The sequence below is a fragment of the Halichoerus grypus genome, chromosome 5 (assembly GCF_964656455.1).
Source record: "Halichoerus grypus chromosome 5, mHalGry1.hap1.1, whole genome shotgun sequence".
NCBI classification, from domain to species: Eukaryota; Metazoa; Chordata; class Mammalia; order Carnivora; family Phocidae; genus Halichoerus; species Halichoerus grypus.
In genome coordinates this window covers 135,340,810-135,364,154 of record NC_135716.1, presented here as the reverse complement: position 1 = coordinate 135,364,154, position 23,345 = coordinate 135,340,810, and the positions used below count along the sequence as shown (strand labels likewise).

General features: G+C 43.2%; 2 long non-coding RNA genes and 1 pseudogene across 3 annotated transcripts in view; 1 reads left to right on the top strand and 2 right to left on the bottom strand.

Annotated features, from left to right (window-relative positions):
• LOC144381919 (uncharacterized) overlaps positions 1–23,345 on the bottom strand; it is a 436,617-nt gene that overhangs the window by 268,830 nt on the left and 144,442 nt on the right. The gene's annotated exons all lie outside the window — the stretch shown is intronic.
• Positions 1–23,345, top strand: part of LOC144381920 (uncharacterized) — a 49,122-nt gene that overhangs the window by 12,927 nt on the left and 12,850 nt on the right. The gene's annotated exons all lie outside the window — the stretch shown is intronic.
• On the bottom strand, positions 9,409–9,757 carry LOC118546990 (cAMP-dependent protein kinase inhibitor gamma pseudogene; annotated as a pseudogene).

Sequence of the window (23,345 nt, the reverse complement as noted above, 5' to 3'; positions counted from 1 at the left end):
TAAAACTTTGAAAAAAAAAAACAAATCTTGCAAGTCAAACACATTTGGATTTTATTCTCCATCGTGCTTTTTTAAAAAAAGATTTACTTATTTATTTGAGAAAGAGAGTGCGTATACATGGGGGGGAGGGGCAGAGGGAGAGAGAGAGAGAATCTCAAGCAGACTCCCCGCTGAGTGCAGACCCTGATGCAGGGCTCAATCCCATGACCCTGAGATCATGACCTGAGCCGAAATCAAGAGCAGACACTTAACTGACTAAGCCACCCAGGTGCCCTGCCCCCCCTTTTTAATTTTGGGCACATTACCTATCTTTTTTTTTTTTAATTTTATTATGTTATGTTAGTCACCATACAATACATCATTAGTTTTTGATGTAGTGATCCACGATCCATTGTTTTCGTATAACACCCAGTGCTCCATGCAGTACGTGCCCTCCTTAATACCCATCACCGGGCTAGCCAATCCCCCCCGCCCCTTCTAAACCCTGTTTGTTTCTCAGAGTCCATAGTCTCTCATGGTTCATCTCTCCCTCCAATTCCCCCCACCCTCATTTTTCCCTTCCTTCTCCTAGTGTCCTCCATGCTATTCCTTATGTTCCACAAATAAGTGAAACCATATGATAATTGACTTTCTCTGCTTGACTTATTTCACTTAGCATAATCTCCTCCAGTCCCATCCATGTTGATGTAAAAGTTGGGTATTCATCCTTTCTGATGGCTGAGTAATATTCCATTGTATATATGGACCACATCTTCTTTATCCATTCATCTGTTGAAGGGCATCTCGGCTCTTTCCACAGTTTGGCTATTGCGGACATTGCTGCTCTGAACATTGGGGTGCATATGGCCCTTCTTTTCACTACATCTGTGTCTTTGGGGTAAATACCCAGGAGTGCAATTGCTGGGTCATAGGGTAGCTCTATTTTTAAATTTTTGGGGAATCCCCACACTGTTTTCCAAAGTGGCTGTACCAACTTGCATTCCCACCAATGGTGTAAGAGGGTTCCCCTTTCTCCACAACCTCTCCAACATTTGTTGTTTCTTTCCCTGTCCATTTTTGCCATTCTAACTGGTGTAAGGTGGTATCTCAATGTGGTTTTGATTTGAATTTCCCTGATGGCTAATGATGATGAACATTTTTTCATGTGTCTGTTAGCCATTTGTATGTCTTCTTCAGAGAAGTGTCTTTTCATATCTTCTGCCCACTTTTTGACTTGATTATTTGTTTTTTGGGTGTTGAGTTTGAGAAGTTCTTTATAGATCTTGGATACCAGCCCTTTATCTGTAGTGTCATTTGCAAATATCTTCTCCCATTCTGTGGGTTGCCTCTTTGTTTTGTTGACTGTTTCCTTTGCTGTGCAGAAGCTTTTTATCTTGATGAAGTCCCAAAAGTTCATTTTTGCTTTTATTTCACTAGCTTTTGGCGATGTATCTTGAAAGAAGTTGCTGTGGGCGATGTCAAAGAGGTTACTGCCTATGTTCTCCTCTAGGATTTTGATGGATTCCTGTCTCACATTGAGGTCTTTCATCCACTTTGAGTTTATCTTTGTGAATGGTGTTAGAGAATGGTTGAGTTTCATTCTTCTGCATGTGGCTGTCCAATTTTTCCAGCACCACTTATTGAAGAGACTGTCTTTTTTCCATTGCATGTTTTTTCCTGTTTTGTCAAAGATTATTTGGAGTTGAGGGTCCATATCTGGGTTCTCTATTCTGTTCCATTGGTCTATATGTCTGTTTTTGTGCCAGTACCATGCTGTCTTGGTGATCACTGCTTTGTAATATAGCTTGAAATTGGGCAATGTGATGCCCCCAGCTTTGTTTTTCTTTTTCAACATTTCTTTGGCGATTCGGGGACTTTTCTGATTCCATACAAATTTTAGGATTGTTTGTTCCAGCACTTTGAAAAATGTTATTGGAATTTTGATCGGGATGGCATTGAAGGTATAGATTGCTCTGGGTAGTATAGACATTTTAACAATGTTTATTCTTCCAATCCATGAGCATGGAATATTTTTCCATCTTTTTGTGTCTTCTTCAATTTCTTTCATGAGTGTTTTGTAGTTCCTAGAGTATAGATCCTTTACCTCTTTGGTTAGGTTTATTCCGAGGTATCTTATGGTTTTTGGTGCTATTGTAAATGGAATCGTTTCTCTAATTTCTCTTTCTACAGTTGCGTTGTTAGTGTATAAGAAAGCAACTGATTTCTGTATATTGATTTTGTATCCTGCCACATTACTGAATTACTGTATGAGTTCTAGTAATTTGGGGGTGGAGTCTTTTGGGTTTTCCACAGAAAGTATCATGTCATCTGCGAAAAGAGAGAGTTTGACTTCTTCTTTGCCAATTTGAATACCTTTTATTTCTTTTTGTTGTCTGATTGCTGTTGCTAGGACTTCTAGTACTATGTTGAACAATAGTGGCGACAGTAGGCATCCTTGACATGTTCCTGATCTTAAGGGAAAGGCTCTCAGCTTTTCCCCATTGAGGATGATATTCGCTGTGGGTTTTTCATAGATGGATTTTATGAACTTGAGGAATGTTCCCTCTATCCCTATACTCTGGAGAGTTTTAATCAGGAAAGGATGTTGTATTTTGTCAAATGCTTTTTCTGCATCAATTGAGAGGACCATATCGTTCTTCTCCCTCCTCTTATTAATTTGTTCTATCACATTGATTGATTTGCGAATGTTGAACCACCCTTGCATCCCGGGGATAAATCCCACTTGGTCGTGGTGGATGATCCTTTTAATGTATTGTTGGATCCTATTAGCTAGGATTTTGTTGAGGATTTTGCAATCCATATTCATCGGGGATATCGGTCTGAAATTCTCCTTTTTGATGGGGTCTTTGCCTCGTTTGGGGATTAAGGTAATGCTGGCCTCATAGAATGAGTCTGGAAGCTTTCCTTATGTTTCTATTTTTTGAAACAGCTTCAGTAGAATAGGTATTATTTCTTCTTTGAATGTTTGGTAGAATTCCCCAGGGAATCCATTAGGCCCTGGACTCTTGTTTTTTGGGAGGTTTTTGATCACTGTTTCAATCTCGTTACTGGTTATTGGCCTATTCAGGTTGTCAATTTCTTCCTGTTTCAGTCTTGGCAGCTTATAGGTTTCCAGGAAGGCCTCCATTTCATCCAGATTGCTCAGTTTATTGGCATATAGTTGTTGATAATAATTTCTAATAATTGTTTCTATTTCCTTGGTGTTAGTCATGATCTCTCCCCTTTCATTCATAATTTCATTAATTTGGGTCCTTTCTCTTTTCTTTTGGATAAGTCTGGCCAGTGGCTTATCGATCTTATTAATTCTTTCAAAGAACCAGCTTCTAGTTTCATTGAACCTATCTACTGTGTTTCTGGTTTCTAATTCATTGATTTCTGCTCTAATTTTAATTATTTCTCTTCTAATGCGTGGTTTAGGCATTGTTTGTTGCTTTTTCTCTAGTTCTTTAAGGTGTAGAGTTAGTTAGTGAATTCGGGATTTTTCTGTTTTTTTTGAGTGAGGCTTGGATGACTATGTATTTCCCCCTTAGGACCGCCTTTGCAGTATCCCATAGGTTTTGGACCGATGTGTTTTCCTTCTCATTGATTTCCATGAATTGTTTAAGTTCTTCTTTGATTTCCTGGTTGACCCAAACATTCTTGAGCAGAGTGGTCTTTAGCTTCCAAGTGTTTGAATTTCTGCCAAATTTTTCTTGTGATTGAGTTCCAGTTTTAAAGCATTGTGGTCTGAGAATATGCAGGGAATAATCTCAATCTTTTGGTGTCAGTTGAGACCTGATTTGTGACCCAGTATGTGGTCTATTCTGGAGTCCATGTGCGCTCGAGAAGAATGAGTATTCTGTTGTTTTGGGGTGGAATGTTCTGTAAATATCTATGAGGTCCATCTGGTCCAATGTAACATTCAAAGCTCTTGTTTCCTTGTTGATTTTCTGCTTAGATGATCTGTCCACTGCTGAGAGTGGAGTATTGAGGTCTCCTACAATTAACGTATTATTATCAATATGACTCTTTATTTTGGTTAACAGTTGGCTTATGTAGATGGCTGCTCCCATGTTGGGGGCATAGATATTTACAATTGTTAGATCTTCTTGTTGGATAGACCCTTTAAGAATGATATAGTGTCCTTCCATGTCTCTAATTACAGACTTTAGTTTAAAATCTAATTTGTCTGATATAAGAATTGCTACCCCAGCTTTCTTTTGAGGTCCGCTGGCATGGAAGATGGATCTCCATCCCTTCACTTTCAGTCTGGATGTATCTTCAGGTTCAAAATGAGTCTCTTGTAGGCAGCATATGGATGGGTCCTGTCTTTTTATCCAATCTGCAACCCTGTGCCATTTTATGGAAGAGTTTAGGCCATTCACGTTGAGAGTGATTATTGAAAGATATGAATTAATTGTCATCATGTTGCCTGTGAAGACGTTGTTTTTATAGATTGTCCCAGTAAATTTCTGTTGTATATCACTTTTGGGGTCTTTCTCCTTTTATAGAACGCCCCTTAATATTTCTTGCAGGGCCGGCTTAGTGGTCACATATTCTTTCAGCTTCTGCCGGTCGTGGAAGCTCTGCATCTCTCCATCCATTCTAAATGAAAGCCTTGCCGGATAAAGTATTCTTGGCTGCATGTTCTTCTCATTTAGCACACTGAATATGTCTTGCCAGGCCTTTCTGGCTTGCCAGGTCTCTGTGGATAGGTCTGACGTTATTCTGATGTTCCTCCCTCTGTACGTAAGGAATCTCTTCCCCCTAACTGCCCTTAAGATGGTTTCCTTGGTTCTAAGATTTGCAAGTTTTACTATTACATGCTGGGGTGTTGGCCTGTTTTCCTTGATCTTGGGAGGGGTCCTCTCTGCCTCTAGGACGCGAATGTTTTTTCATTCCCCAGATTAGGGAAGTTCTCAGCTACGATTTGCTCAAATACATCTTCTAGTCTTCTCTCTCTCTCCACTCCCTCCGGGATTCCAATTATTCTGACATTGGAACGCTTCATGGTGTCACTTATTTCTCTGATTCTATTTTCATGGATTCTGAGTTGTTTTTCCCTGGCCGCCTCTTTTCCCTTTTTATCTATTATATTGTCTTCCAGGTCACTTAATTCGCTCTTCTGCCTCAGTTACCCTAGCTGTTAGATTATCTAGATTGGATTGGATCTCATTGATAGCATTTTTAAGTTCTGCCAGTTCACCTTTGATTTCTGCCCTTAGAGACTCTATGTTGCCATTAATTGATTTCTCCATTCTAGCTATTGTCTTCACAATTGCTAGCCTGAATTCCATCTCCGACATCTTGGTTATACCTGCATCCATTTGTAAATCTGCAGCATGTCATAATCTCTGAGTCTTTTCTATTTTGGGGGCTCTTCCTCCTAGTCATTCTGTTGATGCGTGTTTGAGGGAATGTATAGAGTCCAAATTATTGACCAGAACCCAAGCAAGATGCACCTGTTTTCTTGAGACCTTAGGGTTGCTGGCCTCTTGTTTTCCCAGCCTGTCTTCTGCAGGAGGGGCCTGCCTGGCTGTTACTCAGGCAAGCCCTGTTTGGGCGGAGTTGCCCTGCGCCCCTGTGGCGGGGGATGGGCTCAGCGGGAATCAGTTTTGGGGGCTTTTGTTCTCTGGCGGCTTTCCCTGGCAGCTTTCCGCGTCTCTTCCAGGAGTCAGAGCAGAAGAGACCATTTCCAACCCTCTGCCTCAGAGCAGAGAGACCGCAGTCTGTTCTTCAGTGAGCCCTCCAGGCAACACCATCTCCGTTTCTGTCTGTGCTGCTATAAACTGCAGCATCCTGGGTTGTGCACCCCTCCGCAGCACTCCCAGTCCGGCCTCCAGGTTCCGGGCACGTCTCTGCCCTTTGTGCTTCTAAAACCGCCAGCCGCTCCCAGTTCGCGCAGGCAACCCCGCCTCTCCGGGTTTCCGCCCCGGGGGCTGCAGTTCGCGTGTGCGACTCCGCCGCTCCGGGTTTCCATCCTGGGGGCTGCAGTTCGCAGGTGCGACCCGCTGCTCCGGGTTTCCGTCCCGGGGGGTGCAGTTCGCAGGCGCGACCCCGCAGCTCCAGGTTTCCACCCCGGGGGCTGCCCTAGAGTCCTTTCCCCGCCGCTACCGGTCTGCGAGTCTGTGCCCGTCCCCAGCGCGTGAGGCTGTCGCTTACCCGCGGTGTAGGATCCCCACGGCCAGGCACCCTCCTGCTGCCGTTTTATCCTCCGATATCTGCCCGCGGAATCACGGCTCCCTGCTTCGAACCTCAAAACCAACTGCCTGCCATATTCTGTTTGTAGAGATCCAGATCTTCTTACATCTCAGGCTGGTTTCGTGGGTGCTCAGAGTGGTCTGGTAGATATCCAGCTCAATTCCGGGGACCAGTTGAAATAGGGTCCCCTACTCCTCCGCCATCTTTCCCCCGCCAGCCACATTACCTATCTTTATGGACTCTCAGGATTTCTTTTCCAAAACGTAGATAATAATTACCAAAAGGATTGTTCCAAAGATTAGATGATGAGTATAAAGCACAGAGTATAGTGCCTGGCACATGGTAGATGCTCAGTAAGTGTTAGTTCCTTTCCTCTTCATCCATTAAAAAATATGAATGGAATAGGGGAAAAGTAGTATTTTTTTAACTTGGTTCTGGTTTGACTTGGCGCCTTTAAAAAATACAAAGAGAGCGTTTTATTTTATTTTATTTTATTTTAAGATTTTTTTTATTTATTTATTCATTTGAGACACAGAGATACAGAGAGAGAGAACATGAGCAGGGGGAGAAGCAGAGGGAGGGGGAGAAGCAGGCTCCCCACTGAGCAGGGAGCCTGATGCGGGGCCGATCCCAGGACCCTGGGATCATGACCTGAGCCGAAGGCAGACGCTTAACCATCTGAGCCACCCAGGCGCCCCGAGAGTGTTTTATTTTGTTTAGTTTTGTGTTTTAATGGAAACGCCATGGTGGAATTTTCAGTCATGGAAGGTGAGGCCCTTGTTGGGGAAGATTTTAAAAAATACTGGTGCCTACATTCTGTCCCCAGAAACTCTGATTAATTAGACTAGGATGTAGCCTAGGCATGAGGATTTTTAAAGTATAAATTAATGCAAAAATTGCACAAATCTTAGGTGTACTGTTCAATCAGTTTTGACAATTGTTTATCCTCTTTTTTTTTTTTTTTTAAGATTTTATTTATTTATTTGACAGAGAGAGACACAGCAAGAGAGGGAACACAAGCAGGGGGGAGTGGGAGAGGGAGAAGCAGGCTTCCCTCAGAGCAGGGAGCCCGATGTGGGGCTTGATGTGGGGCTCTATCCCAGGACGCTGGGATCATGACCTGAGCTGAAGGCAGACGCTTAACGGCTGAGCCACCCAGGCGCCCCTGTTTATCCTCTTTTAACCACCATCCTAATTAAGATAGAGAACTTCCCCATTACCCAGAAAGTGTCCCTTTCTTGTCACTTTGTCCCACCTCCACCCTAGGTAACAGATATTCTGATATCTATCAGCATAGATTAGTTCTGTTTTGAATTTCATATGGAAATTTACAAATGGAATCAAACAGTATGTACTCATCTGTGTCTTGCTCAATATAATATTTTTGAGATTCATCAATGTTCATATGTATATCAGTAGTTCTTCTTCTTCTTCTTCTCATTATGTTTCAATGTACAAAAATACCATAATTGGCTTAGCCATTCTCCTCTGGACTGACATTTGGTTTGTTTACAGGTTTCACTGTTATGAATAAAGATGCTATGAATGTTCTTGCACAAGTCTTTTGTGGACATACATTTTCTCTCTCTCGGGCATGCTTAGAACTGGAATTCCTGGGGTTTAGGGTGGGTATATTTCTTTACAGTAAACTGCCTAACAGTTTATCAAACGGACTGTACCATCATATACTCCCACTAGCAACGTATGCAAGTTCTAGGTGCTCTGCATCATTGCTAACACTTGGTATTTTGTCATCCCTTTAAAATTTAGCCATTCTGGTTGCTTTGAAATGGCATCCCATATTTGTTGTTGTTATTGTCGTTAATTTTATTTATTTATTTTAAGTAATCTCTACACCCAACATGGAGCTCGAACTCACGACCCTGAGATCGAGTCGCATGGTCTACTGACTGAGCCAGCCAGGCACCTCCCATGGTTTGATTTTTTTTTTTAATTTAAATTCAATTAGCCAACATATAGAACATCATTAGTTTCAGATGTAGAGTTCAGTATTTCATCAGTTGCATATAACACCCAGTGCTCATCACAACATGTGCCCTCCTTAATGCCCATCACCCAGCTACCCCATCCCCCCACCCAACTCCCCTCCAGCAACCGTCAGTTTCTTTCCCATAGCCAAGAGTCTCTCATGGTTTTTCTCCCTCTCTGATTTCTTCCTATTCCGTTTTTCCCTCCCTTCCCCTATGATCCTCTGTGGTTTCTTATGTTCCTCATATGGGTGAAACCATATGATAATTGTCTTTTTCTGATTGACTTATTTCACCCAGCATAATACCCTCCAGTTCCCTCCACATCAATGTAAATGGTAAGATTTCATCCTTTCTGATGGCTGAGTAATAATATTCTATTGTGTATATATATCACATCTTCTTTGGTTTTGTGTTTCCCTGATGAATGATGAGGTAGCCAAAGAAATTTACAGGGTATTTACATGAACACCTATGGATACTGTTTCATGTGCTTATTAGTGATTGGTATGTCCTCTTTTTTGAAATGTCTATTTTGAAGTCAAGTCTTCTCCATTTTTATTTTTACTTATTTTTTCCCCCACAAATCATCAGCATTTATTTCCTGGGTCCTAGGTGTCACTTATCTTGCTAGAAAGGACTGAGAGTTGATCAGACAGTTTTGAGCACAAAACCCCTTCCCTAGAAGTGGGTCTGTGGAGCTGCATGAGGGAAATGCAGAGCTGCAAAGATGGTCAGGTTAGCTTACAATGCCTTCCAAAATAAAAATAAAAATCAGTTCCCTCCCTCTCTGCTGATAAAAGGTTTAAAGTTTTAAAAAAGGTTAGAAGTGGTTTTTTTTTTTTTTTTTAAAGGGGGATACAAGTTCTTGACCCAGAAGGTTGGGCTTGGAGAAGTCAGGGCAGAGCTGGGATGTGGTCCCTGCCCAGGCCACTTGGGGAGGCGCATTCTTGTGCTGCTCACCCAGGTGCCCTCTAATCAATAACATCCTGCAGCTACAGGGTCTTGAAAGTGTACCAGGGCAGGGTGAGGAGGTGGTGGGCGAGTGGAGCCTGAGGGTGCAGTTGGAGAGCTTTCCCAGGGTAGGGGACCACACGGGCCTCTGGGAGTGCCTTTTCACTCTGGCCTGGCCTGCTTGCGACAGGGGCTCAGAGAAGAGGCTGCTGGACCAGTGCCAGGGCTCCCTGACCAGGTGGGGACAGCAGGTCTCTTTAATAACCCTCCGTGGGCATGGTCAGACTCAAGACGAAGGGGCCCCATCATTGCCCTCAGCTTGGTTGCTAGCTTCCCTGTCTGGGGTGCCTACCTCTGTCTGTCCTTCTGTCCCCTCGAGTGCCGGCTCACCCATGTCTTCGGCCAGCTTCCTCATGCTCACAGGCTCAGAGTCTGCCTGGATGTCAGGGACTGTGTTTCCTGTCACAGGAAATGAAGATGGAATAGGAGGACTTGACCCCCATCATGCCTGTTGCATTGCTCTTCTGGCCTGGTTTAGTTTCTTTTTCCTACTTGCATCTCTTCAGATTTTCCACTATTGACTAATCAGTGCAGAGATTCTGGAAGGTTCAGTGGTCCTGAAGCAACCTGACTTGGGCGGGTATTTGGTGGTAGGGGTGGGGGATAGGGTGAAGGGCTCAAGCAGGAATTAGGAAAGCTTGAGTAATTCTCCTTCCTCTGCCATCAACCCTTTCTGTGGCTTTGGGTAAACCATTTCACTTTGAGCCCTTTTTCCATTTCTTCTTTTTTTTTTCTTTTTTCTTTTTTCCATTTCTTTCGGAGAGATTTAGTAAGTGAAGTCTTCACTCTCATCTCTGGGCTGGTTCTTTTCTCCATTTTTAAAAAAACTGGTTGTCTTTTATTGTTGATTTAGAGGAATTCTTTAGTTGACTCATGCTGCCCTTTACCTGCTTTGGTTATTCTTATACAGTGAGGAAGTGTTGGTACTGCTATGAAGAGTGAAGGGGAAAAAGATATGGGGATGCCGGGGTGCAAAGGGTCAGAAGGGACAGCAACCTCTGAGGCTTGATGGGGTGCAGGATGGACAAGAGGAATCAAGCAAGTGTCAGGGAGGCCAAGTGAGCTATAGAAGGAGACTTCCGGCCACCCTCTGAGGAAGAGCAAGCCCCCAGAAGTCTCAGGGAGGTGCTGGACTTCCCACACAGCCCTGAGAACAGGGACCCAGATTTTTAAAAAATGGATATATATATATAGAGAACAGTTAATTTTAAGAGACATAGTGGCACAGGAAGTTTGAGAGTTTTGTAGCAGGAAGAAAGCAGGTATCAGAAAAGAGAAAAGCTTCCCACTATTACAGTGATGAAGGGATTCTTTTTAAGATAGGGAACAAAGTGGGTGAGGCATGAATTGATTTCAGTAACTTATAACCCAGTTGCTAACTGTGACTGGAAGGACAATTTAGATTCTACATAGATAGGATCCCAGAATCCAACTAGATGTAGGAATTTGATTACATTGGTCTTTTGGTTAAATTGGGGAACTTTCTTCACCTCATTTCCTTTAAAAAAATCTTTTCAAAATAAGATTACATTGAATAGCTGGTTCTCTTGCAATATATTAAAATTCATTTTTTGTTTGCTATATAACTAATACATAATTATAACCTGTCAGAGATAGTTAGATGTTTTGTCATTATTTGGAGTGGTTACCTCGTGTGGTAGAAAGGGTACTGAAATGGAAATCAGGAAACTTGTTTTCTATTCTCAACTACCAGTTGATTGACTTTATATAAGCTACTTGATCTTTCCAGAATAGAATTTTCACAATATATGCATGATATACTTCACAGTGGAGATTTTTAATAATTTTATATATATATATGATATATATTCACAATATGTGATCTATAACAGATAATATATAAAACTATAATGTACAATATAATATGCAAATGTACATAAAATGCCAGGAGCTCTGGCATACATAGATACTTCTGTGTCAAAGAGACAATTCAGGCCCTTTTATAAGTGATTCAGAAACCTAATATGTGGCTTAACTTCTACCTTGCTGTGAACTCCCCAAGTGTGGCAACAAATCCTTTTAGAGTTTCTTAGAACAGAGAAAATCCAACTGTGATGCTACAGAATATTGGCTTCTCTGTTGTGTTCTTGGTTCTCCTCTCAGCAGTCTCTTGCTGTGGTTTCTTAGGTTACAGGTACAATTAGTGAGCTAAGGCTTTAATGTATGGGTAGATGCTTATTATTATTATTGGCTTTAATATGACTATGGCTTAAGTCTTATTATTTCTGGACCTCAGTCATTACTGTCATCATTAGATCTGCTGCTTATCAGTCATTCCAGGGCCAAAACCAACAAAACACCAGCAACTGGAATACTAAGGACAATATAATCAACTCTGTTATTCAGGAACTCATTAATTCAAATCCCCAACTTAGAATTTATTAGAATTCCCCAATTGGATGTGCATTCAAGTTTAAATTTGTTGTGTCAGAAGTAGAAGACTTTGCAAAGCAAAATAATAAACAAGAACAAGATTGCAGGAGGATGTTCACCCAACTAAAGAAAACAGTAGGATGAGAACATTGGGAACTCATTAGAAGTTTCTATTTACTTAAACAATTAGAAGCATGCATGTATACACAAAGATATCACACTGTATTTTGCTGGCTTATTTTCCTCTCTGTCTTCCTCATTAGACAGGGCTTTGTTAAGGGATAGGAACAATGTTCCTGCACAGAGTAGGCACTTAGCCTCTGTTAGCTAACTGAGTAGGTCTTTCCATGCTGCATGGAGGGCTTAGGTGTTAGTCATACCCATGGGTTCTTTACCTGTGTGTGTGTGTGTGTGTGTGTGTGTGTGTGTGTGTGTGTAAAACTCTGTCAGTAGGGTCCACTGAACCAGAATTACTAGTGCAAGAGGTTTGCTGGGGATAATGCCTGTAGAAGACACAAGGAGGGAAGAGCAGGCTTGTGCTAGAAGAGGCTCAGGTCATGATTTAGATCTGAGAAAGTCTTGGACAACCTACAGGGAATCTCTAGAACAAAGATTGCCCATTAGAAGAGTCCCCCATTGGGCAAAAACAGCGAGGCCCTAGTATCCCCACCCTGCTTAGTTGTTGGCTGGGGTTGCTGAAAAGAGAACATGTGCACATATTGTTATGGGCCAGATTATATCCTCCCAAATTCATTGAAGCCCTAGCCCCTAGTATCTCAGAATGTGACTATAATTGGAAATAAGGCCTTGAAAGAAGTGATCAAGTTAAAATAGGCCAATAGAGTGGGCCATAATCCAATCTGACTTGTGTCCTCATTAGAAGAGGAAATTTGGATGCACCAAGAGATAGCAAGGGCCTACACAAAGGAGGGACCATATGAGGACCCAGCCAGAAGGCAGCCATCTGCAAGCCAAGGAGAGAAGCCTCAGAGAAACCGGCCCTGCTGACAACTTTGATCTTGGGCTTCCAGCCTCCAGAACTGTGAGAAAATACATTTCTGTTGTTTAAGCCCACCAGTCTGTGGTATTTTGTTACAGCAGCCCTAGCAGTCTAATAAGGTCCTGTTGCTTTGCAGGAGTTTCCATTTTGGTGGAGGAGACAAAGAAGGCAACAAACAACAAAGGGGAGTTCAGGGAACATTGGGCATGCAGAGGTGGGACATCCTACTCCCACGGAAGAGGATGGTGTCAGGAAAGAACGCCCAGGGGCGCCTGGGTGGCTCAGTTGGTTAAGGGCCTGATTCTTGACCTCAGCTCAGGTCTTGATCTTAGGGGCCCGAGTTCAAGACCCGCGTTGGGCTTTGCAGTGGATGTGCAGCCTAGTTAAAAGAAGAATGCCTTGAAGAAGTGTCACGGGAGGAGTCCTGAGAGTTGAGTAGGGAGGAACTAGGAGGACAGGGACAGAAGCAGAGGACTGGCTCGCAGGCACGCGCGGAGACAGGAAAGAACATGGCGCCCGCCGTGGGCGAGGCATCTGAAAAGCAGTGATGGAGAAGGCGGAAGTGCTATTGTGTGGCTCTGACACAAGCACCCCAGGGGCTACAGGAAGGAGATGTTAGTCATGACAAGTGATAATATTTTGTATAGCCCTTTACAGTCTGACAAAACACCTTCTTGTGCCTTATCTGTCAGTGTCAACAGGAGGGTTGAACCATTTCATACACGAGGCAAATGAGGGTCGAGAAGCTACATGGTTTGTCTGCAGCCTTACAGGAAGTTAGTGTCTACGGCTCAGGGCCTTTCCTGCCCAATTCTGCGTGGGATGGAGTGTCGGGGGCTGTGTTTCTTTGCCTCTGACCTTCCTCAGAGCTGCACAGGGGGCAGTATGGGGACAGGAGTGGCTTAGGTTCGGTGGGTCCTACTGGACAGGAAGGACCTGGAGGAATAGAGCCCCATGCATAACAAGACCACAACATCCTAAACACAGCGCCTCCTGGAAAAGAGTTCAGGCCTCTGTGGAAGTGCTTATCTCCTCACCCATTCTGTCCCTGATTACAGGGTGCTGCAGGTCTCTTTAGCTGTCAAATGGAGACGGAGTAATACGCCTCCACAACCAGCATTGGGGCCCTCCCTGCCTCTCATGCAGGACACCTCCTAATTCCAGGAACCCCATCCAGGGATGGACATTGCGCCCCCTTCTGGAGCTGTGCAATATTGCAGGGGTATCCCCTTTGGGTTGATGCCTCAGAAAGGTGAAAGAAAAATTTAAAAATGCAAGGTGTCTTATGTAAGTAAGAGAGTCTATCAGTTTGGGATGGATTGTGCTTAAGACCTGGAGAAGGGGAGAAAGGAAAGGTTCAAGCAGACCTTCTCTCTCCCTCCTCACTGTACCCCTGTAGCAGATGCTGAAGGTCCCCCCATATCCCTGGGCCTTAATTGCTTCCATGGTCTCTGGCCTGAAGAGAACTCTCAGTGCCCAGGTCTCTTTGCTAGAGGGCGTTCTCTAGATGCCAGTGACCATATGCCCTCAACTGCTGTAGGCTGGAACTACCAGGGAGTTAGTGCCCCCTGGGAACAGCTCTCAACCATTGTCTAATGGAACTTGGTGGATAAGTACCCCCTTCCTCTCTTGTGAGGGTCACTACATTGCTTCCCAGAATTCTCCAGTCAAATTAAGCTCTGGCTGTCTATAGTGGTGACTTGCTTAATATCACAACTTTTTTTGGGTATCTGTTCCTTCCTGGTCTCACTTCTCCACTCCTCTTACCAGTGTTTCCCAGGGTCACCTCCCAAATATACCATTCACAGTCAGATCCTTGTCTCATGGTTTGCCTCCGGAGAAACCCAAACTACAGCAACCTTCCCTGTCCAGTGGTTTTGGGGTGTGTGTGTGTGTGTGTGTGTGTGTGTGTTGTTTCATTTTGTTTTGGTTTTTTGCCGCTTTGAACATTATGCATAGGGATGGGGAGGAGAAAAGAGAAAGATACAGAAATATAATTCATTCACTCATGCATTCATACATTTTTCACTCAGTAAATACTTATTGTCTATTTCATGCCGAGCACCGTGCTGGGGGGCAGTCAGAAATCTCATTTGCTAGGGCTCTCAGAAACCATCCATCACTCAAATCCCAGCTCACACAGCCTCGCCAGCACTGCTTGGGAGGTGGCAGGGTTATGACAGGAGGCGACGCCTAGAGGAGGTGGGGCCTCAAAAAGGGAGGAGAAGACAGAAGTTCTGGGAATGTGGGGGAGGGGAACGGCAAGAGTAAATAAAGGACAGTGGGTGGGAAGGAAATTCACTCGTGAAGGGGCAAAGTCACTGGGTGAGTATGTAAGTCACCTTGTGAGCACCCGATTCTTGGGGGCATCTACTGTCAGGGCTGAAAAGGGCCTCAGAGGTCATGGGTCAATCTTCTTCACTTTACTCCTCAGGAAGCCTAGAACCAAAGAAAAGACAAAATGATTCCCTCAATTCTTTATGCTGTGAGCGTTCTTTCTCTTGAGGGAAATAAATCTAGATCAGTGTTTCTTAAAGTTTTATTCATTATTGCCCAGAAACCTTTTTAGAATTTTTTCTTAATTACTTCTCTCCAGTGAAATTTTAATACCACAGATACAATGTATATCAGTTATGTACTGTGGATCTGTTTGTGTGCTATAGACATAAAAAGAGGAAGATTTTTTTTTCAATCCCCAACAAAGAACCAATATTTGCTCCCTTGGGGGCGATATTGCCCTTGTTGAGAATGCATGGGACAGAGAGGCCAAATGTGGACAGGTTACCGAGGCCTTGAAGCTCCTGGATTTGGTGCAGTAAGCAATAGGGAGCCATAATAGCTTCTTGAGCAGAGGGATGCAGTGAGGAAAGAGGTGGAGAGCCTACCCCACATAATAGTGTCCATTAAGTACCCTGTCCTAGCTGCTCTCCCAGCACTGTCAATGTCATTAAGAAAAAGGCCAACATGGTTTTCCTATGCCCTTATAGACAATTTTAAGTATGTGTACAAACAATTATTATTGCAGTTATAATACGCCACAACCAGTTTAATTTTCTGTTTTAATTAAACAAACATTTATATACTGCTTGTTATGTTTCAGATGCTATGCTAAGCATTATATAAATATTAGCTCATTTAATCTTATGAGAGAGGTATGATTATTATACCCATTTTACAGATGGGAAAACTGAGGCACAAAACATGTCTTGCCTGAAGGCACATGGCTTGTAATGGTAGAGCTGAGATTCCAACCCAGGCAGTCGGGCTCCAGAGTCAGTGTTCTAAACCACTATACTATGATTTGTAAAATAGAACCTATTTGGGCAAGGTGTAACCATAATTCAGTCTACACCCAGTGCGGGGTGCCAATATAGATTCATGGACCTCTTGCAATAACTCTAATGGAACCAAGGACTGCAAGTTGGAAACTGGTGAGCTAGAAGATTTGTAATGTCTGTTTGACTCTAAAGTTCATAATCCTGGTAGAATTTTTAAAAGGGAGTGGGAGTTAAGTCCTCTCAAATTTAGCTCACCTAACCAGAACAAACCAGCCGACCTCAGGCTCCCTTCTCAGCAATGAGCAGAAGAGGCACCATACTCTGTGCTATCTACAGAAGAAATGTAACACAGGGGCTGTAACTCAGTCACGTACATGAGTCTCTAGTGAAGGACATATGTGCCCTTGGACTTGAAACTGGAGAGGCAACGAAACCAAAAACATATGCTCATGTTTTACTATTTGGCCACACTTGAACTTTCTCCTCTCCACCCTTTTGACTGTTACCAATGGATGAGACAGATTTTTTAAATGATAATTTTAGCTCACAGAGGACTCAGATACCTGCTCTAATTCGTAATTTTTCCCTTTAATTAAAAAAAAATCTGTTTTTTAAATTTTAAACCAAAGCCTATTTTCTCCGTGTGATCTTATCCTACTGCTCTAGAAGGGAGTCCAAGATGATGAACAACGAACTAACTCCAGAAGAAATTCCTCTCCAAACCTATCTTCCTGTTGTTGCCCTGTCCATATATTTATTGAGCACCTACTATATGCCAGGCACTGTGGTAGGTGCTGGAAATACGGAGGCCAACAAGTCATAGCTCCTGTCCTCATAGAACTCACAGATGAGTAGGGGAGAGAGATGTGTACAGAAATCATGGCAATGTAGGGGATATATATATATTTTTTTAATTTTTATTTATTTATTTGACAGAGAGAAAGACAGCGAGGGAGGGAACACAAGCAGGGGGAGCGGGAGAGGGAGAAGCAGGCTCTCTGCCGAGCAGGGAGCCCGATGTGGGGCCCGATCCCAGGACCTTAGGACCATGACCTGAGCCGAAGGCAGACATTTAATGACTGAGCCACCCAGGCGCCCCGGGGATATATTAATATACATACCACATGCTCCATGATCTTATCAGCCTGCAGACTTTTGCATATGCTGTTCCAAGACTGGGGATGTATCTCCTTGACATTTTGGCAGGCTGATTCTTGTGGGATAAAGCATAGAGCACCTGATAGAGGGTTATCAGAGAAGGCTTCCTGGAGGAGGAATGTGTAGGCTGAGACTTAAAGGATTAGTGCAGCTTGGATGTCAATGCTGATCTTCTTGGCTGAGTGGGGTGCCCCCCTCTTTGTGCTCCCTAGCTTCCCATCCAAACTGTTATCCTAGCAAAAAGTAAATATTTGTGACTGCTGAACAAATAGCACGCATCATTATCTTGTAATTGTCTATGAACTAGCTACCTTCTCCACAAGACTGGAGCTCTCTGAGGGAAAGGAATGTGTGGGGTTGATTTGTCTTTTTATCTTCATCAGTAAGGAGAGTGTCTTGCCATAATAAGCCCTCACTGTGCTTGCAGATTCAAGGATGAATGGAGGCATGGGTGGGTGGAGGCATGGATAGATGGATGGGTGAGTGGCTGGGTAGATGGGGAAGCCAGGAGAAAGTAAATAACAGTGCCCAGATGGAAGTAAGTGGACAGGTTGGATAGAAGCATCAGTGGCACTTGCATAGAGGTGATGACTTTGCGTTGAACCCCAATGAATAATCTAGTGAAGTGCTTTTCAAACTGCAGTGCACTCAGGGATCACCCAGCGATCTTGTTATGGGCCTCCGTGGTGCAGGCTGGGAAGGAAGATGAAGGGAGAGGGCCTGGAAGACACATAGGACTGTCTTTGAAGGAATGGGAAACCCAGGTTTTTATGGAGACTCAAGGAAGCTTGAAGCAATGGACATGGCAGAGATGACTGAAAGGCAGGCAGAGAAGAGAACTAATGTTTCTTAAATATTTAGGTATCTCTATTTATATCCTAATCTATATCCACACCAGTGTCTACCCATCACACTACATTATATCCTCTCAACAGCCCTGAAGAGGTGCAGAAAATAGAGATTCTTTTTCCTTCCCTCCTTCCGGCCTTCCTTCCTTCCCTCTTTCCTTTTTTTTTTTTTTTTTAAGTTGGTTAGTTCACTATGGTAGCATTCTTTCAATGTGGCATAGGTTGCAGGTTCTATCCCTGTTGAAAGCCCCACAGGAAAACATGGTTTTGGCATCTCAATTTATTCCTTTGATTACAGAGAAAGAGAAGCATAAATCGTAAGTACTTGAAAATGAATAAAATATATTGAACTGAAAAAAAAAAAAAAAAGAATAAGATGGAGATTCAGAAAGCTAAGGTTACTTGTCCCAGGTCTCACAACTAGTGACAGCTGGGACTCCAGCAAGGGGTAAGCAGGATGTGAAGACCCAAATAAATAGACGGAGGTTCAGAGAAGAGCTCTCAGTCCCAGTGAGGAATTCAAGTATAAATGAGAAATTTGGAGTCCTCATGCAGTTACAGAGGCTGGGTCAGTAGATCAGGATTCTGGAAGGCTGGAATCTGAGGGTGGGCTGCAGCAGGGTCCCAAGGCTCCTAGCTGATTCAGGGAGGAGCCCAATCCCGTAAAGCGAGGGCTGAAGATAGAGGAGTCCCTTCTATCCTCTCCAGGTGATACCCACGGGAGACGAAGCCCACAATGAAGAGTAAGGAAGGCTGGAGAAGACAGGAAGAGGGAGTAGAGGAATATTTTATTCAGAAAAAAATTAGAATAGAATTTATTTAGAATATTTTAGAAGTGAAGACAGGGACTTACTTAAATTTTAGCAGATTTTCTGTCTCTTGCAGTAGTAAAATCTTGACATACATAGATTCTTTTTTTTTTTTTTTTTGAACGACTGAATACAAAGGCTCTCCCCAACTCCATCCATTCATTTAATGTTAGAGACTACCTGTTCCATCTCCTAGGACTACAACTTTCAACTAAGAAATGTCTAAAATAAAAATATGTCTGTTTTAGGAATGGAATTGATTTACTTAATTTGCCATTAACAGTATTATTCCAGCCCATTACTTTATGACTCATTTAGTCCCTTCATCAGAAAAACTAGAGACCTCTTTAACACTCTGTGTTTTATAGAGCTCTGTACAAACTAGGGATAAGTGGGAACTCTCCAAGTAAACGTAAAAATAAACCGTATTGTCAAAACTCAAAATGGCAGTGTTGAGAGTGTGACCCATGGGCAGGAGCTCCCGAGGTAGGATAGAGAACATGACAAGTCAGTGGATGAAGAGAGAGCAGGATCCTGGAAGACTTGTGGGTGAAGAGATCACAGGGATTGTGATGGGCATAGTCCCATATGAGCAGGAGCTACTGCAGGGGCCCAAGGGTTGGTAGATGGTGGCAACAAGGAGGGTGGTGGGCTGCATGGTCTGATGATACAAGACCCACTGCTGGGGCTTGTAAGGGTCCTGGAAGTGTCTCCTAAGAGAAGAGACTTTCGCTAAGAAGTTTACAATACGGACCAGGTGACCCACCATTAGGATAGTTACATTTGTTTTATTTAAGCTTATGTGACTCAGGCATTGTTCTGGATACTTTTACCAATATGAAGCCATTTCATCCTCAGAGGGAAGTATTGTTACTAGCCCCATTTTACAGATAAGGAAGCTTAGATGTACAGAGAGCTTAGGTCACTGCCTAAACCTTAAAAAACATGTAGTTCGGTTGAGACACGAAGGCCCAAAGAGTTGAAAAAATTTGTGCAAAGCCGAAGAGAAGCAGGAAGGGTTTAGAAAGGCTGTACCCTGAGTCTCAGCCCCGTCCTTTTTAAATAGAACATCTTGCCCCTTGCTCAAGTGTACGATTTGAGAAACAAGAGGGTCATTTTCTGACGTCTTCTCTGGTCCTTTGTGCCTCCACTAAACCTGGCCCGCACCATCTGCGCACCTACCCCACTGTCTGCAAAGACTTGTTCTTGTCTTCCCTGCTGGACTGCGAGCTGCCGCTGGGCAGTGACCATGTCTTCCTCTTTTCTCTATGGGCAGTGGCCGAGCGCCGCATCTGTTACATGCTAAGTGTTCTATAATGTTTATTGAGTAAAGGAATGGATTAAATGCTCAAAACCCACCCTCGTTCTTTCCTGACGGCTGGTGCTTTGGATTTATCTTTCTGATGCTGTGGAAGCCTGCTCTGGAGGCATCACCTGCCCTACCGGATGGCTGGCTGTCTCATCAAAGTTTCATGACCGCTGGCTGTGTGTTGCTGGTTCCGGACCTGGCGCTGTGCCAGGGAGATATCTGGCTCAGTGGTCTTCTGCAGAGCAGCCTTGATCTTCTATTTCTCCAGTTATTTTAGTTCCTGGGTCTTGTTTTCTTCATATAAGCACCAGGAGTTTCATAGATTCTTCTTTGTCACGGCTTTTCAGACGGAATGCAATATCCTTGTGTGGTTAAGCTACATATATAGTGTAAGGACTTAAGATAGAAATGTATTTTGAGTAAATTAACAATTTATCAAGCATTTGTTGTGTGCTATATACTTTGCATCCATTATCTCATTTAATCCTCACAAACCTTCTATGAGCTCAGCGGGGAGCCTGCATCTCCCTCTCTCCCTGTTGCTCCCCCTGCTTGTGTTCTCTCTCTCTTTGTGTAAAATAAATAAATAAAATCTTAAAAAAAAAAAAAAAAAACCTGTGAAAGAGGTGTTGTTATCCCCATTTTACAGAGGCTGAAAATGGAGGCTCAGAGGGGCTAAGTGATTGATCCAAGGTGACGCAGCCAGGAAATCTTTCCTAGGGATGTCATGAGGATTATAGGAAATGACAACACATTTTGCACTTGGTCTAATGATGGCCACACATGGCACTTCTCTAGAACCTTTGCATTTTAGGGAGCAACACCTACAAACTTAAGACCAGAAAAAAAAAAAGCAAAGAAAGAAAGAAAGGAAAGGAGGAAAGAGAGAAAAGATTTCTCACGGTGTACATCAAGGCAGAACCCAGTGAGCATGCTCTTGTTATGAACAGCAAGGGCCCCAAGATCTTCCTGAATAAATAGGGCTCTGCCTGTAGGAAATGTGATCTGATTTTTCCTCTTCCTCTGCCATGGAAAAACCCCACTCCCACCACGAGCAACTCCTTTGGGGAAGAGCCAAGAGGCAATCAGGCGGCCTTTTCTCTACTTTTATCCTTCCCTGAGAACACCCAGTTCTGATGGACCATTCCAGAGTTTGGACTTCCACAGCCCTCCAGGCTGTTACTCCACAGACTGGTCAATTTAAGGGAAGATTATGCAGTCCGGCCAGAGGGTGTTAGCCTCTGGGTCTCCCTTCTCTCTCCAGGTCTATTGCTGTAACAAGCGAACCAGGGGAGCCTTTCAGAGGAGTGAAAGGATTCCTCCTTGTTAGAATCGTTTTTAGACTAAAAGCATCAGTTGAAGACTTTTATCTTTCAACTGTGTGTGTGTGTGTGTGTGTGTGTGTGTGTGTGTGTACTTTTAAATTGGGGATTTCACTTTGAAGTACAAACGTAATGCTAGCTTGAGGCAACAAACCAAACAATACCATTGGGTGACGCGGTCAACAAGGTCCTCTTCTGCTTAATCTGCCACCCCGCCCCAACAAATGTGAACATTTCTTTATATCTTTTTATATCTTTTCACAACCTTATCTATGTGTGTTTAAATATATCTATGTATACATACACCAGATATATGTACACATATATATATTTTCACATATTTAGAGATTTTTGTCATACTCTTTTTTTTAAAGATTTTATTTATTTATTTGACAGAGAGAGACAAAGCGAGAGAAGGAACACAAGCAGGGGGAGTGGGAGAGGGAGAAGCAGGCTTCCCGCTGAGCAGGACCCTGGGATGGTGACCCAGCCGAAGGCAGATGCTTAATGACTGAACCACCCAGGCGCCCCTTGTCATACTCTTTTGACATGAAACTGTATAAACTCATAAACTAACTTGCTGTTTTTCACCTATATTTCATTGACATTTCTCTGGGTAAATATATCTATATTTAACTTATTATTTTTATGCATAATATCCATAGTTTAGGATATGCCATATTTTATTTCCATATTCCCCTATAATACATATCCAAGTGGTTTCTGGTATTTTTGTCTTTTGTCCCTTCAAATAATATTGCATAAAAGTGTCACATATCAATGTTCTCATTTATTCATACTTTTTGTTCAGTAGAAGATATTTCTAAAAGTTGAATTTCTGGGTTCACCTGAGGATTTTAGATATTGCCAAAGAGAAAGAATCAGTGCCTAGCAAAACACATAGCCCTTTGGTGATAGCTTTTTCCTCTTTGTTGGAAAAGAGGCCTGGAAAAATAATGTCCTTTTCTCTTCCTTCCCCACACCATTATTCTCCGGCAGTAGAATGGGCAGGGATAATATATCCTTTGTAATACAGCAAGGAATAAGAATTACCAGTTTGCTGGGTTATTAGAGGATACAAGAGAGGCCCAAATTAAACAAACACATATTCCTCCAATGAGTCTTTTATTCCTCCCCTCCCCCCTTCATGAAAAGGCAGGTAATAGGGAAGAGGATGCACAGAAGGATGAAGCGTGCATTGCTGGGCTTTAATAGGCAAATAATTAAATGATGGCACCTCTAAAACCATTGGCTTACAGGGTCTGAATATATCTTCCTTCTCTTTGTAGAACAGAGAGAAGAGGGAGCAAAATGAATGAGATGAATCACAACATAAGTCTTCTTTCATTATTAATTTTCAGTTTTCTCATTCTAGAGACTTATCAGAGTTCAAGTCTGGAAGGGGCCCTAGGACATCTGGTCTATTTTCCCCATTGTGTCTGGCCTCATCCTCCTCCTAGTTTCTGTATTCTTCCTTAACACACTTGTATTTGGTTATTTTTTCTTCCCTCCTTGTCTTCAGAAGAACATTTATTGTAAGATCCCAAGCTAGACTCTGGGGACAAAGAGGAAAGACACAGATCCTGGCCTCAAAGAGCTTACAAATAAGGGGAAGAAAAATCAGTAGACTTCAAATTACAAGGGAGGAGGGCCTGGGTGGCTCAGTCGGTTAAGTATCCGACTCTTGATTTCAGCTCCGGTCATGATCTCAAGGTTGTGAGATCGAGCCCCCCGTCGGGCTCCACGCTGGGCATGAAACCTGTTTAAGATTGTCTGTCTCTTGGGGCGTTTGGGTGGCTCAGTCGGTTAAGCATCTGCCTTCAGCTCAGGTCATGATCCCAGGGTCCTGCATCAAGCCCCATGTCGGGCTCCCTGCTCAGCAGAGAGCCTGCTTCTCCCTCTCTCTCTGCCTGCCGCTCTGCCTACTTGTGCTCTCTATCTCTCTGTCAAATAAATAAGTAAAATCTTAAAAAAAAATAAGATTGTCTCTCTCGGGGCACCTGGGTGGCTCAGTCGATTAAGTGTCTGCCTTCAGCTCAGTCATG